This window comes from Solanum dulcamara, chromosome 6 (genome assembly GCF_947179165.1).
Source record: "Solanum dulcamara chromosome 6, daSolDulc1.2, whole genome shotgun sequence".
Classification (NCBI taxonomy): Eukaryota; Viridiplantae; Streptophyta; class Magnoliopsida; order Solanales; family Solanaceae; genus Solanum; species Solanum dulcamara.
Genome location: NC_077242.1, coordinates 60,437,832 through 60,452,747, shown reverse-complemented (window position 1 = coordinate 60,452,747; position 14,916 = coordinate 60,437,832).

Below are 14,916 nucleotides of genomic sequence, written 5' to 3'. Positions count from 1 at the left end.
AGCACTAACCATTCTGAGTTGATTTTTGTAAAAATTGAAATGAGATTTGTTAGAAAATGGTTCAAGAATTGCAATCATAGAGAGATTGTGTATATCCTTAAGTTTCTGGAGTTTTTCTAGTGCACCTTGAGTATCAGTACTCCTTGCACCTGAAATGGCTTTTTTATTCAGAACACACACTTCTGTGAAGTTTTCTTGAACTTGTAAAGGAGATACATAGATTCCTGCTTGATCTTTCACCAACACATAATTCACACTCTAATGATTCTCATTGGTGCTTTTGTTGTCTCCCATAACTTGTTTCTTCTTCAGAGCATGATGCTAAAGTAGATTTATTGTTTAGGACTTGAGGACTAGCATTTAGGTTTGCATGACTGGGATTAATCTCCCTTGTAGATCCTTTTTCTATATTAGGATCCTTAGGAGGCAATTCACCAGTAACTTTAGCTTGCATTAGATTTTCTACCCTGTCCTCATTAGGAGCACCACCCTCTTGATTGGTGGCATTTGGATGAGCACTTTGTGGTTGTAAACTGAAGTTGGAATCAATATTCAGGGTCTATAAAGTCAATCCTAGGGTCAGTCATTTTCTCATGCAAAATATGAGGCAATTTCCCCTATTGGATACCCCTTCATGCAAGTTAGTAGTTTCCTCCTGACATCCCCCATCCATACCTCCTAGAATTTCATTTTCATCCATAACAATATAATTGATGGGTTGGGGCTAGGGGAGCATTGAGTCAATCTCGAGGCCCTATAATTTAGGACTTTGGTCTTCTAAATAGGCTCTACCAGGATAACATTATCCTGATTTTCTTTTTCATTTTCTGCAGTCTGTTTTCCTTAAACTTTTTCAGTTTTATTTTCAGAAGTATAATCCTTCTGACCTGTCTGCTTAACATGATTATGGGGGGGGGGGTGTTGATCCTGGACTCCATGATCAACATTACAACTTGGGAGAATTTATTTAATATTATCAGAAGTCATACCTGCCTCTTACTGTTGTTCTTATGGGTGATGAGCATCATTAGGATTTTGAGATGATCTAGGTCTGTAGACTTTGTTGTTGCCTTGATCGTTACTTAGCTTTTGTGCTTGCTGATTTTGTTGAACCTGTGTGTTTTTCTAATTGTTCTTCGAACCTTTCTTTCTTTGAGTTTGCCATTGTTTCTCTATTCGATTATCCTCTTCAATCTCTTGATTAGATTGGTGTTACATATTGCCTTGTTCTTTGGTTCTTTGGACAGCCTGCTCATCTATACCTCTGTTTTTCTTGCTTTCTTGAAGTTCCTTTCTTTTCTTAGCTTCTTCATCTCTCCTTTTGACTGAACAAGCTGTGGAACTGTGACCTTGATGTTTGCAGTAACTACAATACTCAAGAATTCCTTCATATTGAATAGATATCCACATTTCATCACCATTCTCATCTTCATCATACTCTATCCAAATATGATTAGGTGTATTCTTTGTGAGATCAATCAGAACCTTGACCTTAGCAACACTTTCACTAGTCTTCTTGTAAGTAGCTAGGTCTAAGAAAAACACCTTGCCAATAGGAGATAGTAAAGGTGTTAGAACTTCAAGGCAATAGCAGTGCCATGGTACTTTACCCAGTACTTCCCAAACTGGAACCAGGGGGGTTTCTTCCTCTAGTTTGAAAGTAGGATTCCAAACTAGAAACCTTATTAATTGACCATCAATATATATTTTAGACTTTGATAGGATAGTGACATGGTCATATTCATTATCCAAGTCAATATGCAAATGCTTAGAGTTGTAATGAGTCAATTTAACTCCATCCCTCAGTTTAGTTTGGAGAATGAATTGCTTCCTGATGACCTCCATTTTCGGCATGGTGTTTATATACTTGCCAATGATGGTAAACCTGCACCCTTCCGCCAATTTTACCATAAAATCCTCTTTCTTGAAAACCATAGTAGGATAGCCTAGCTTGGTAGTTATTTTTAGAGGAGATATATTTATGGGGATATTTTTTGAGCTTTTTGAGCCCTTAAATTGGTGAACAAAGCATGAGGGATAATAGGAAGAGGGGGTATAAGGATTTGAATAGGCTTGTGCTTTTGCTGCATAGGCTATTTTGAATTAGGATCATTGTTGGTGTTGTTGGGATTTAGGTTTTCCTTTTCAGGATATTTGTTATAGGATCTGGGATTTTTGAAGTTATTGGATACCTATATAGGCACATTATTGGGATCATAGGGTTTAGTGTTAGGTTTGGTAGGTGCATTTGGAGAATTTTGATTGACATTGGTTTTTTTGTTATCATCAGACTGAGGCACATCCAACAACTGTTTTTCTTTACCCAACTCTCTATTTTTATTGCCATTAGTACCAAGATCACCCTTCTCAAAATTTAACCCATTAGTAGTGATAGTATTATCAATATTTTTAATTAATTGACTATAAGAAGTTTGTGAGTTAGAGGACTTACCCGTGTGATCATGAGTTGGAGATATTGAATCCTATCCTTTATCATTTTCAGCATCAGAAATGTAAATTGGACTAACGTTACCTGAAAAGCTCATGGAAGCACCTTGGCTTTCGCCAAAATTTCCTCCGGTGACTATTCTACAGGTGGAATGCTTCACCAACTTGCAAGGAGCATCATCTTGACCTAGATCATCACCCTAGTAGTTTGTTTGTCTCAAATCGCACCAGAGATGGGCTGAATTTAAAGGTGCACACTGGGCGATTCCCCCAGAAATCGTTAAGCCTGATCTCCCAAATGGTGCGATAAAATTGGCTAAATTTTCGTTTAAAGGTAGGCCTTGTGATGCATAATCATCTCCAATAGACAAAATTATTCGAATGTTTCTAGAATTAAAAAGGGAAATTAATCTTTGAATACACAGTAGCTCTACTTCAGAAAAGTGAACAGTGATTGCCGGACTATTTTGTAAATTCCCAAAGCTAGGGGTGGAATTAGAAGGTGATTCAACTTGGACTCTGTTCATCTTGATAAGATCTACAATATGATATTTTGAACAAAGTTTTTTGACATCGGGAGGTGGGTCTGCCTTCATGGAAGTCGCCCAGCCCTTTAGTATCCTTCCTAGAGAGCAATTTCTTAGAGAGATTTTATAGATAGAGAAATAAATTGAGAAAATGGCGTGAAGAAAGATTTGCTTCCGTATCTTGATTTAGTTTTATTTTCTTAATTTACCTTATGTATACTTATTAATGATATACTAAGAGGCTTGGTTGGGATACCTCGAAATTTTAATCTCCGTATCACGGTTAAGCCCTAGTGCGGGTTGTGACAGGATATCATGACATCATATTAGCTTCGGCTTCCTATGTAGTACCTTCAACCTCTTAGTTCCTCCATAACACCTTAATAGAAGCTATTTCCTTATTCTCCAACTTTCTAACTTTCCGGTTCCTCATAGGATAGACAATTTTACCCCAATACTGTCCAAAGGCACAATAGTGCTAGGATCACTAACAAACTTCCTCAGTAAGGACACATGGAACACTGGATGCACCATTGTGGACTTAGAAGGCAGATCCAACTCATATACCACCTTGCCAATCTACCTCAAGAATCTAATATGGACCCAATTAGTAGAAACTTAGCTTCTCTTTCTTGCCAAAATTCATCATACCTTTCATGGGTGAAATTTTTAAGTAAACTCAATCATTTACATCAAATTCAAGCTCCGTTCTCCTAACATATAGGACTTTTGTATGCTTTGGGCAGTCTACAACCTTTATCTAATCAATCTAACCTTCTTCGTAGCCTCATGTACCAACTCGAGTCCTATCAAGGCAATTTTTCCAACTTTGTACCAATAATAGGAGACCTACACCTCCTACTATAGAAGACCTCAAATGGAGCCATCTGAATGCTGGAATGGTAACTATTATTATAAGCAAACTCTATTAATGGAAAATGATCATCCCAGTTGCCTTTAAAGTCAACGACACAAGCTCTCAACATGTCTTGTAGGATCTGAATAGTATGCTCGACTTGACTATCGGTCTGAGGGAGAAAAGCTGAGCTAAGCTTAACTTGCGTACCAAGGCCTTTTTGGAAAGATCTCCAAAATTGAGATGCAAACAAAGTAGCTCGGTCTGAAATGATAGATACTAGGACACCACCAAGCTTAACCAACTCTCGGAGATACAATCTAGCATAATCCTCAGATGAATAGGAAGTCTTAACAGGAAGATAATGGGTTGACTTAGTCATCTGGTCAACGACTACCTAAATCAAATCATGTTTCCTACGAGTATAAGACAACCCAATATGAAGTCCATATTTAAGGCTTCCCACTTCTAAGTAGTAATCTCAATATCTTGAGCCAAACTTCCCGGTTTTTGATGCTCAACCTTCACTTGTTGACAATTAAGACATTTCCCCACAAACTCCGCAATATCTCTCTTCATGCTATTCCATCAATACACTTCCCTAAAATCACGATACATATTTTTTGAACCTGAATAAATAGAATATCGAAAACTATGAGCTTTGGAAAATATCAGTTTCCTCAATCCATCAACATTAGGAACACATAATCGACCTTGATATCTCAATACACTATCTCCCCCTTGGGAGAAAGCCTCAATGTCCTTTTCAACAACCGCTTTCTTGAACTCAAACAAGGTAGGATCATTATCTTGTTTTGCCTTAACATTCGCCACAAGAGATAATTCTGAATCATTTTATACAACTACACCACATCTTCTAAATCAACCAAGTGAACCCTAAAAGATCTAGTCTATGAACATCACAAACCAACTCCTTTTTCATCCTTAATGTAGGATACACTATTCATGGACAATCTACTAAGAGCATCGGCAACCATATTCGCTTTACCCAAATGGTACATCACACTCATGTCATAATCTTTTAGAAACTCAAGCCATTTTCTTTTATCGAAGGTTCAAATCCTTTTGGTTGAGCACATATTGCAAACTCTTATGACCGATAAATACATCAACATGGACACCATATAAATAGTGCCTCTAAATATTTAAAGCAAACATAACCGCCGCTAAATCCAAGTCATGAGTCGGATAGTGCTTTTCATGCACTTAAAGTTGCTTAGAAGAATAGGCTATTACCTTACCATTTTGCATCAAAACACAACCAAGACCAACCCTTAAAACATCATAATAAACAACAAACTTATCAGACCCCTCGACAAAGTCAACACCACAAGAAAAGTAAGTCTATCCTTCAACTCTTGGAAACATTTTTCACATGCCTTGCACCATTAGAATTTTATCTTCTTTTGAGACAAAGTTGTCAAGGGTGATGCAATGGAAGAGAATCATTCCACAAATCATCTATAATAACCGATTAAGCCTAAGAAACTTTAAATATCAGAAGGAGTCAACGGTCTAAACCAATTCTTAATCGCTTCAATTTTCTTAGGATCCATAACAATACCTTCACCGGAGACAATATGACCAAGGAAGGCAATTGATTTCAACCAAAACTCATACTTGCTAAGCTTAGCAAATAACTAGCGATCCTTGAGAACTTACAAGACAATCCTCAAATGATTGTCATGCTCCTATTCACTCTGAAAATAGACCAAAATATTATCAATGACCACAATAATGAATATATCCAAATATTGCTTAAATATCCTATTCATTAATCCATAAAAGCTGCAAGAGTATTTGTTACTCCAAAAGACATAGCCAAGAATTCAAAGTGACTATACTGAGTTCTAAAAGCCATCTTCAGAATGTCACACTCTCTTACACGGAGTTGATGATAACTCAATCAAAGATCAATCTTTGAAAAATAGCTTGCTCCTTGAAGTTGATCGAACAAGTTATCAATCTTCGGAATGGGATACTTATTCTTAATTGTGACCTTGTTCAAATTCTGATTGTCAATGCACATCCAAAGAGAACCACACTTATTTCTGACAAAGAGAACCAAAACATCCCATGGAGAGATACTCGGTCTAATAAAACCCTTATCCAACAAATCCTTCAAGTGGTCCTTTAACTCCTTAAGTTTTGCTGGGGCCATTCGATAAGAAGGAATATAGATAGGTTAGATATTGGGGAGAAGATCAATACCAAATTCTATCTCCCTTTTAGGAGGGATAATTGTGAGGTCATCGAGAAAAACTTTTGGAAATTTATTAACAAACGAAACTGACTCAAGAGTAGAAGCTTCGACATTTGTATCCCTAATCCATACTAGATGATTGATGCAACTTTTGAAAATCATTCTCTGAGCTTTAAGGAACGAGATGAATTGACCTTTAAATATAGATTTACTACCTTTCCATTCTAGAACTGGGTCATTAGGAAACCAAAACTTGACCACATGAGTTCTACAACATAGAAGCATAACATGTATGAAGCCAATCCATACCAAGAATAACATCAAAATTGGTCATATCAAGCTCTACCAGATCGACTGAGTGATTTTATAGAAAACTAAAATTGGACAATTTCTATAGATTTGTTTAGCCACAACTGAATCATCAATAGGGGTAGAGACCAAAAAAGATTCTAACAAGATCTCGGGACTAATAAAAAATTTCATATCAAGGGAAGGAGTAATAAATAATAAAGTAGCATCCGTATTCAATAATGTATGAACATAAAACTCAAAGACCTTTTCCATAGCAGTCACAACATCGAGGGAATGCTCTAACTCCTAATGAGTCTAAAGCGCATAAAATCTATTTTGCGCTGATCTCCACTCAAAGTAGTACCATTCTAAGCTGGTTATCCTATAGTAGTCTATGTCTGGGCTCAACAATCTCCACCTCTAGTAACACTTGAAAGATAATCCTTCACTTGATGACCCATTTTAACACAATCAAAGAAAGCACCCGAACTCGCTAAACATTCTTTAAGATGCTTTTTCCCATACTTCTTGCTTGGGGAAATAGGTATCACGATCGGAGTTTAGGTCTTAGACGTGACACGATGATCGAAATTATGAGGGATCCCAACCAAGCCATCTTAGCATACATTGCATACATATGGTAAAGAAAATTAACAAGATAAGAGGAAGTAACAACTCAAAAGTGAAGTCTAAGAGATAGAAATACTCAATAAGTGTCCAAAATTGTCACGACCTAACCCCGTGACTAGTGTCCGAATTGGACCCTCATATACACACCTATTATCTATAGTCAATCGGCAATTAAACATGATATAAGATTTATATGGGTAGCACGTCGTCTCAAACTGTTACTTATATATATACCAAAATCACCTATTTCTTGGGGAGTCTTAATTGTCAAAAATAAGATAACATAATATGTAAGCCGACAAGGCTTCCATTCTGAATGTAAACGTCCAAAAACATAAGTCATACTAGTACATCGGACAACATCTATATACAACCCACTCATATGTCTACAGACCTCTAAGAGGATTAACAATAGCATATGACGGGACAGGGCCCCGTCGTACCCCTAAATACACAAATATATACATTATAAGGATTAGTACCCAAAGTTTGGGCTCCGAGACAATGGAGCACTTCAAACTCGTTGAGTAGAATCCTTAGCTGGCGACTCTCCAAAATGAGTATCTGTACCTGCGGGCATGAAATGCAGCCCCCCGAAGAAAGGGGGTCAGTACGAACTATATACCGAGTATATAAAGAATAAAATACCGTAAAGGAGATCACATTTGCAATAAAGATTCAGGAGCTAATCACTGTACCTGTGTCTTATGAAATGAATACATGCATATCATCATCATATATCATACCCGGCCCGTTAGGGAACTCGGTGTCATAATTATATCAATATATCGTTATATGTATATATATACCATACCCGGCCCTCTAGCAAGGGACTCGGTGAATAGAGTAGTGTACACTGATACCGTACCTGACCCATTATGGGACTCAGTGCCATAATCATATCGTCATATCATCATAATATTATATTATCATATCACGTACCCGGCCCTCTAGTAAGGGACTCGGTGAATAATATAGTGGAATCCATACATGATAACATACCCGGCCTATCGTAGGACTCGGTGAATAATACCATAACAATATGCACGAATAATGTATCATTAACAACCTTGTGAAATTTGATCATTATCGGAGACTTAATAGAATAAGCAAAACAGTCCATCATTTGAAAACCAAGACAATAGTCATTATAAATCACACCAATTATGGATTATACCAAAATATGAATTATACCACAACATGAGCTATACCAAATAGGATGGCTGGAATCATACACATGAGTCAAGACATAACAATATAAATTTTGAAAATCAAGAACGGTAGCCATCCGAGTATATCTATGAATAAGAGTTTCTTTGGAATTTAAGCATACGTCATTCGTTCGTTTCATATTGCTCATGCCAAAAGAAGAAAATGTTAACTTTACATACCTTTAGCGTTTATACGTATATGTTGTCCAATATTGTCTCAACCTATATTAAAACGTTAAGCACTATGATTAAGCTATGGACAAGAATAAAACGTAGTCTATCGTTAGTAGGTTATTTCTAAAAAAAATTGGACAGCACCTCCCCTATACCGCTCACTTTTCCCACTTTCAAACCAGCCATATAATCATCAACCAACATCAACAATCCAAAATATTGACACAAAATAAGATTTATTATTCATGTTACCAAAGCAGTAAATTCGGAAAGTCAAGTACCTCACGTTGTATCTATATTTTGAAAATGAAAACGGCAAAACTGGACTTTATAACCTTCATGAAACATTTATATCTCTGTCTTAAGTTTCCAATGCAAAAGAAATCAACTCAAAATTCATTTTCTACAAAGAGATATCATCAAAATACGAACAGCTATACATGAAGGAATTTTCAATCCAGAATCTGGACAGAATTTGTCTTATGATTCATGCTCCGTTGTCGATATAATAACAGCAGATATAGACTAAGACATAAACATAAGAGTTGTAGGTACGTGTATTAGCTTTCCAAAACATGTTTAATATCTAAAATCGAAGGTCTACACAATGAGATATTCCAGAATTACTACCAGCTACTCAATTCCAAAAACGGGTTTGAACATTCACAATCTTCATACACCTTTTTCCTCCAAATTCAAGAACAACAACTCATCAACAACATCAAAACAATATCAACTATTATTATACATCATCACTAAGATAATTCCATCTATTTAATCTACCTAAAACAACCCTTTAACCCATAACTCTCAACAAATCACCAAACTAGTTTATAACACTATTTTCTCCGTTCTAATCCGTTAAAACTCTAACTAAACTTGTTAACAATGAAAAGGAGACTTTAATATTACCTTAAATTTGCAGCACCACATAAAATCTTCTCCTTATTGGCTGATTTCTAGCTCAAATTGAAGCCAACGCGTCGTACAACAATTTTCTCTTCATGAGCTTCGGATTTCGGGACTTGAATTTTGGTCAGATTTGGGATTTCTCTCAAGAACTCCCTTTCTCTCTCTCTCTAGAAATTTCCAGAATTATGTTGGTCTAAAGTATGAAGGAATAGTTACAAAAAATCATATTTAATTTCGTGGGCATTGGGCCTGACCCGAATTAGAATTGGGTTGGGCCGAATTCACTATTTAGTTTGGCCTATCAGCCTTAAAACGTCTATATCTTATTACTCCTTTATCACATTTCGTCCCACGACCTATGGTTGGAAAGATATTTCAATTATCTACAACTTTCATGTTGAGAGTTTTCCTAAATTCTCAAATTATAAAGAGGTTATGGCCTCCCGAAGTCAGCTTACCCGAAACGTGACTTTAAGAAAAACATATTTGATGGCTTCTATTTTGATTTGGCTTAAGGGTCCTTCTTGAGATGTATTTTACTACACATAAATTATTCATATAACTTGTCATCTACAACAAATCATGTCCTTTTAAAATTCAAAATTAAAAGTCCTTGAATTTATAATCGTTAGCTTACGAATAATCCAAAATGCAAAAATACGGAATGTAACAAAAATAGACTACATCAAAGTAACATCTAAATATGCCTCTAAGTCTATGCTTGATGGGAGCTTAGGAAAAGCTCCTAGCTCACCCGAATCATAAGAATAAATTCAAGTTAGCACTGTGAAAAGAAAATCATCTCCTCGATGGAATGAGAACTTACCAACTCTTTGATAACTAAAGAAACTCTAGTCATGAATAGGATGGTCATCATCCGCTCCTACATTATGAGACAATGTAGGCAAAATATGCGTTAATACATAAAAAGTACTATGTACATGAGACATGCATGAAGAAGTAAAGAAACATGAGCAATATGACATAGGATGTATGGCCAACATAATGAACATGAGCAAGCTTAAAAGCATCTAAAAACATATGAAAACTTATGGTCAATGCATCATGAAACTTCATAGTAAATATCATAGCTTAACATTTAACTTGTGTGGGATAAGTCTTTTAATTGACATCTTAAGATCATGCGAGATATAATATGAAACCTAATGTAAATCTCACATCAAGAAGAGAGAGGCTAATTTCAAAGGTAGACTTCATGAGAAACACCTTTAACTCAATAAATATATGTGGATCCACTCACTAAGCCATGAAAGAAATCTACGGGGCAAATGTAGTTTGGGACATTAGGTTCCTACTATGATTCCATTCGGTAACTAGCTGCGTTACATGGCCAAACCCCAACTAGAAGTCCTCTCAGTACTTAGTTAATATTCTAACGTAATTCATTAATACATGATCATAAATATATAAGAAAAGATAGTAACTACCTATCGATCCATCTTTATAAAACATATAAAGAGTAGCTCATTAACTTTAGTGATTCATAGGAATCTATAACTTCGGTGAGAATTGTCCTTATCACCATCTTAAACATGATTGTGTGAGAATTGTACTTATCACACCATAATAGCTATCTTGGATTATAATTTATCATTATCATAACATTCATCATCAAATCATAATTTCAACTTCATTTATGAAAACTTTATTTAAAAATCATTGAATTCATAATCAACTCAGGAAAATCATCTTTAACTTCATAATCGTAATTGGAAATAGCTTTATGCATGGACATTCATAATTCAACTTAAAATCATGAAATTCATATGAAAACATGCTTAGAATAGTCAATGATAATAATTCAAAATAAATTATAAATAGCCTACTGTAATTTATCAAAGCTAGGGTTCATAAACAATTTGATATTGAAGACTAACTTTGAGGAAACTTTGAGACTCTATGGGTGAAAGGAACCCATGGATCAATCCCCACATATCTTGATTGAAATCACTTAGAATTTGAGAGGAAACCTTGATGAAAATATGAAACCCTAGCTTGTAGTTTGGAGAAGAACCTTGAGAGAATTGTGTTCTTGCCTTAGAGAAATTTGAAGAGTGATTTAGAATAGAGGGAAAATTGAAGAATTGAACTTATATTTGAACTTGGCCATAAAAGTCTCTAGGTTCATTGAACCGAACTTGAAAAATGAAATGAACACCCTTCATTAAATTCTGAAGTTTGAACTTACGAAAGGCCTTTTACAAATCATAGAAGTAGTTATAAATCATCGAGATGACTCGTCTTGCGGGTTTTGGAAAAGACCTCTCTGAACATTTTTTATGAGTATTCATTGTGACTCATCGTTATGATTATGAGTTGTTATCTTAACTCGTCCTGCAGGTTTTAAAACCTGCAAGTTTGAGGGTCTCTGAAATTGTGAAATTAATTATTTTCACAATTCATTAGCGTGATTACGAGTCATAATGTTTAGTCATAGGACTCCTCTTGAGTTTGGTTCTGGACAGTTCTCAGAAGGTACTCTACTACTCACTCTTACAAGTCATGGAAAGCTCTACAAGTCGTAGAGTGACTAGTAAATATGAGGTCAGTCCAAATTTTAGAATTTTCTACTTAGTTCCAACTTTCCGACTTTAAGGGTCTTACAATATCTTCCCCTTCAGATTATTCGTCCTTGAATGAGATTCAACTAGTATAGAAAAGATACAAAAAGAGGACTGGCAACCCAACATGAACATGATGACACCTTAAAATGCACAGAACATGAAAATTTCAAATGCAACATAAAACATGGCTTCAAAAATCAACTTTCATGAACATGCATGCATATGAATGACATAAGAGGAACCAAATACGTAAGAGTTCAATTTGACTTAAATAAGAACAACTTACTACATTAATCTTGAGTAGAGGGAAAGAGATACGGGTATTATTTCATCATATTCACCTCCACTTTCCAAGTAGCACTCTCTACTTGTTGATTTCTCCACAATACTTTGACGGATACAACCTCTTTATTTCTTATCTTCTTCACTTGATGGTCTAAGATTTCCAACAAAACCTCCTCATAAGTCAAATTCTCTCCAACACTCACATCTTCTAAGTATAATGGAATTCGGATCACCCACAAACTTCCTCAACATACATGAAATACCGGGTGAACAATAGCTAATTCAAATGCAATCCCATTCATAAGCCACCTTGTCAACATGTATCAATATATTATAAGGTCCAACATATCTAGGAATCAAATTTCCTTTCTTACAAAGATGCATTACACCTTTCATGGGTAAAACCTTCAAATAGACCCAATCATCTACCTCAAATTCAAGCTCTTTTTTCCTAACACCCGAATAGGACTTTTGATGACTTGAGCTGTCTTCAACCTTTTCCTTATAAGTCTCATCATCTCCATAGAATCTAGTACCAAATTTGGACCAATCAAGGCCATCTCACCTACTTCAAATAGTCCCACCGGGGACCTCTATCTTCTCCTATACAATGTTTCAAAAGGAGTCATTTAGATGCTAGAGTGATAACTATTATTATAGACAAATTCAATTAATGGTAAACGCTCATCCCAACTCCCTTTAAAATCAATAAAACATGCTCTCAATATGTCCTCAAAAGTTTGGATCATTTTTTTGGCTTGACCAATGATTCGAGGATGGAAATCCGTACTTAACTTAACCTTTGTACCAAGACGCTTTTAAAATGACTTCCAAAAGTATGAAATTAATTGAGTACCTATATCTGATATAATGGACAAGGGAACACCATGTAGCCTTACCAACTCACAAACATACCACTTAGCATAGTCTTCGGTATTATGAGAAGTCTTAACTAGTAAAAAATGAGCCGACTTAGTCATTCGATTTGTAACAACCCATATGGAATCATATTGCTTTTTAGTACGAGGAAAACCCGTTACAAGTCCATATTCACATCTTCCCACTTCCAAGTAGGAATTTCAATGTCTTGAGCTAAACTTTCTGGTTTTTGATGCTCAACTTTTACTTGTTGACAATTAGGAAACTTAGCCACAAACTCCGCTATGTCCTTCTTCATTCCATTCCACCAATACACTTCCCTCAAGTCATAATATGTCTTGGTGGATCCCAGGTGAATTGAATATTGAGAACTATGAGCCTCCTTCAATATTAACTCTCTTTACCCATCAACATTTGGAACACATAAATGTCCTTAGTAGCGAAGTACACCGTCTCCACCTTGGGAGAAAGCCTCAATGGATTTTCTGGAAAATGACTTCTTTAACTCAACCAACACCAGATCATGGTCTTATTTGGCCTTAACATCCGCTACAAGAGATGATTCCGAACCATTATGCATAAGAACACCTCTATCATTAGAATTAACCAAATGCACACCTAAATGTGCCAACCTATGAACATCTTTGATCATTTCTTTCTTATCTTCTTTAACATGTGCAACACTATCCATGGACAACCGACTATGGGCATCGGAAACTACATTGGCTTTTCCTGGATGGTACAACACACTAATATCATAGTCCTTTAATAATTCAACCTGTATCCTTTGTCGAAGGTTCAAGTCCTTTTGCTTAAACATATATTGTAGACTTTTGTGGTCGATTAACACATCCACATGGACACCATAAAGATAGTGTCTCCAAATCTTCAAGGCAAACACAACCGTCGCTAGGTCTAAGTTATGAGTCAGATAATTCCTTTCATGTACCATAAGTTTCCTAGAAGCATAAGCTATCACCTTACCATATTTCATCAAAACACAACAAGGACCAAACCTTGAAGCATCACAATACACAATAAAACCATCGCACCCATCCAACAAGGTCAAAATAGAAATGGTAGTAAGAAGATCCTTCAACTCTTAAATACTCTTCTCACAAGCTACCGACCATTTAAACTTCACTTTCTTTTGAGTCAACTTGGTCAAAGGTGATGAGATTGACGAAAACCCTTCCACAAATATTCTATAATATCTGGTTTGGCCCAAAAAACTTCTAATATCCGAAAGGGACAATAGTCTAGGCCAATTCTTAACTGCCTCAATTTTCTTTGGATCAACCATAATCTCTTCACCGGACACAATGTGACTAAGAAAAGAAACCTTCCTTAACCAAAACTCACATTTAGTGGAAGTTGGCAAATAGTTCCTTGTCCCTTAGAGTTTGTAACACAATCCTCAAATGGTTTGCATGCTCCTTCTCGCTCCGAGAGTAAACCAAAATGTCATCAATAAATACAATTATAAACATGTCTAAATATTGTTTGAACATCCTATTCATCAAGTCCATGAATGTCGGAGTGGCTTTTGTTAAACCAAATGACATAACTAAGAACTCACAATGGCCATACCTTGTTTGAAATGCCATTTTGGGAACATCACACTCCCTTACCCTTAGTTAGTGATAACCGGAATGAAGATCAATGTTAGAGAAATAGCTTGCCTCTTGTAATTGGTCAAATAAATCATCTATCCTCATAATTAGGTATTTATTCTTGATGGTTACTTTATTCAATTGCTGGTAGTCAATGCACATACGAAGAGAACCATCTTTCTTTCGAACAAACAAAATAGGAGCACCCCATGGGGATTTTTTTTGGTCTAATGAAATGTTTGTCTAACAAGTCTTTTAATTGATCCTTTAACTCTGTTAGT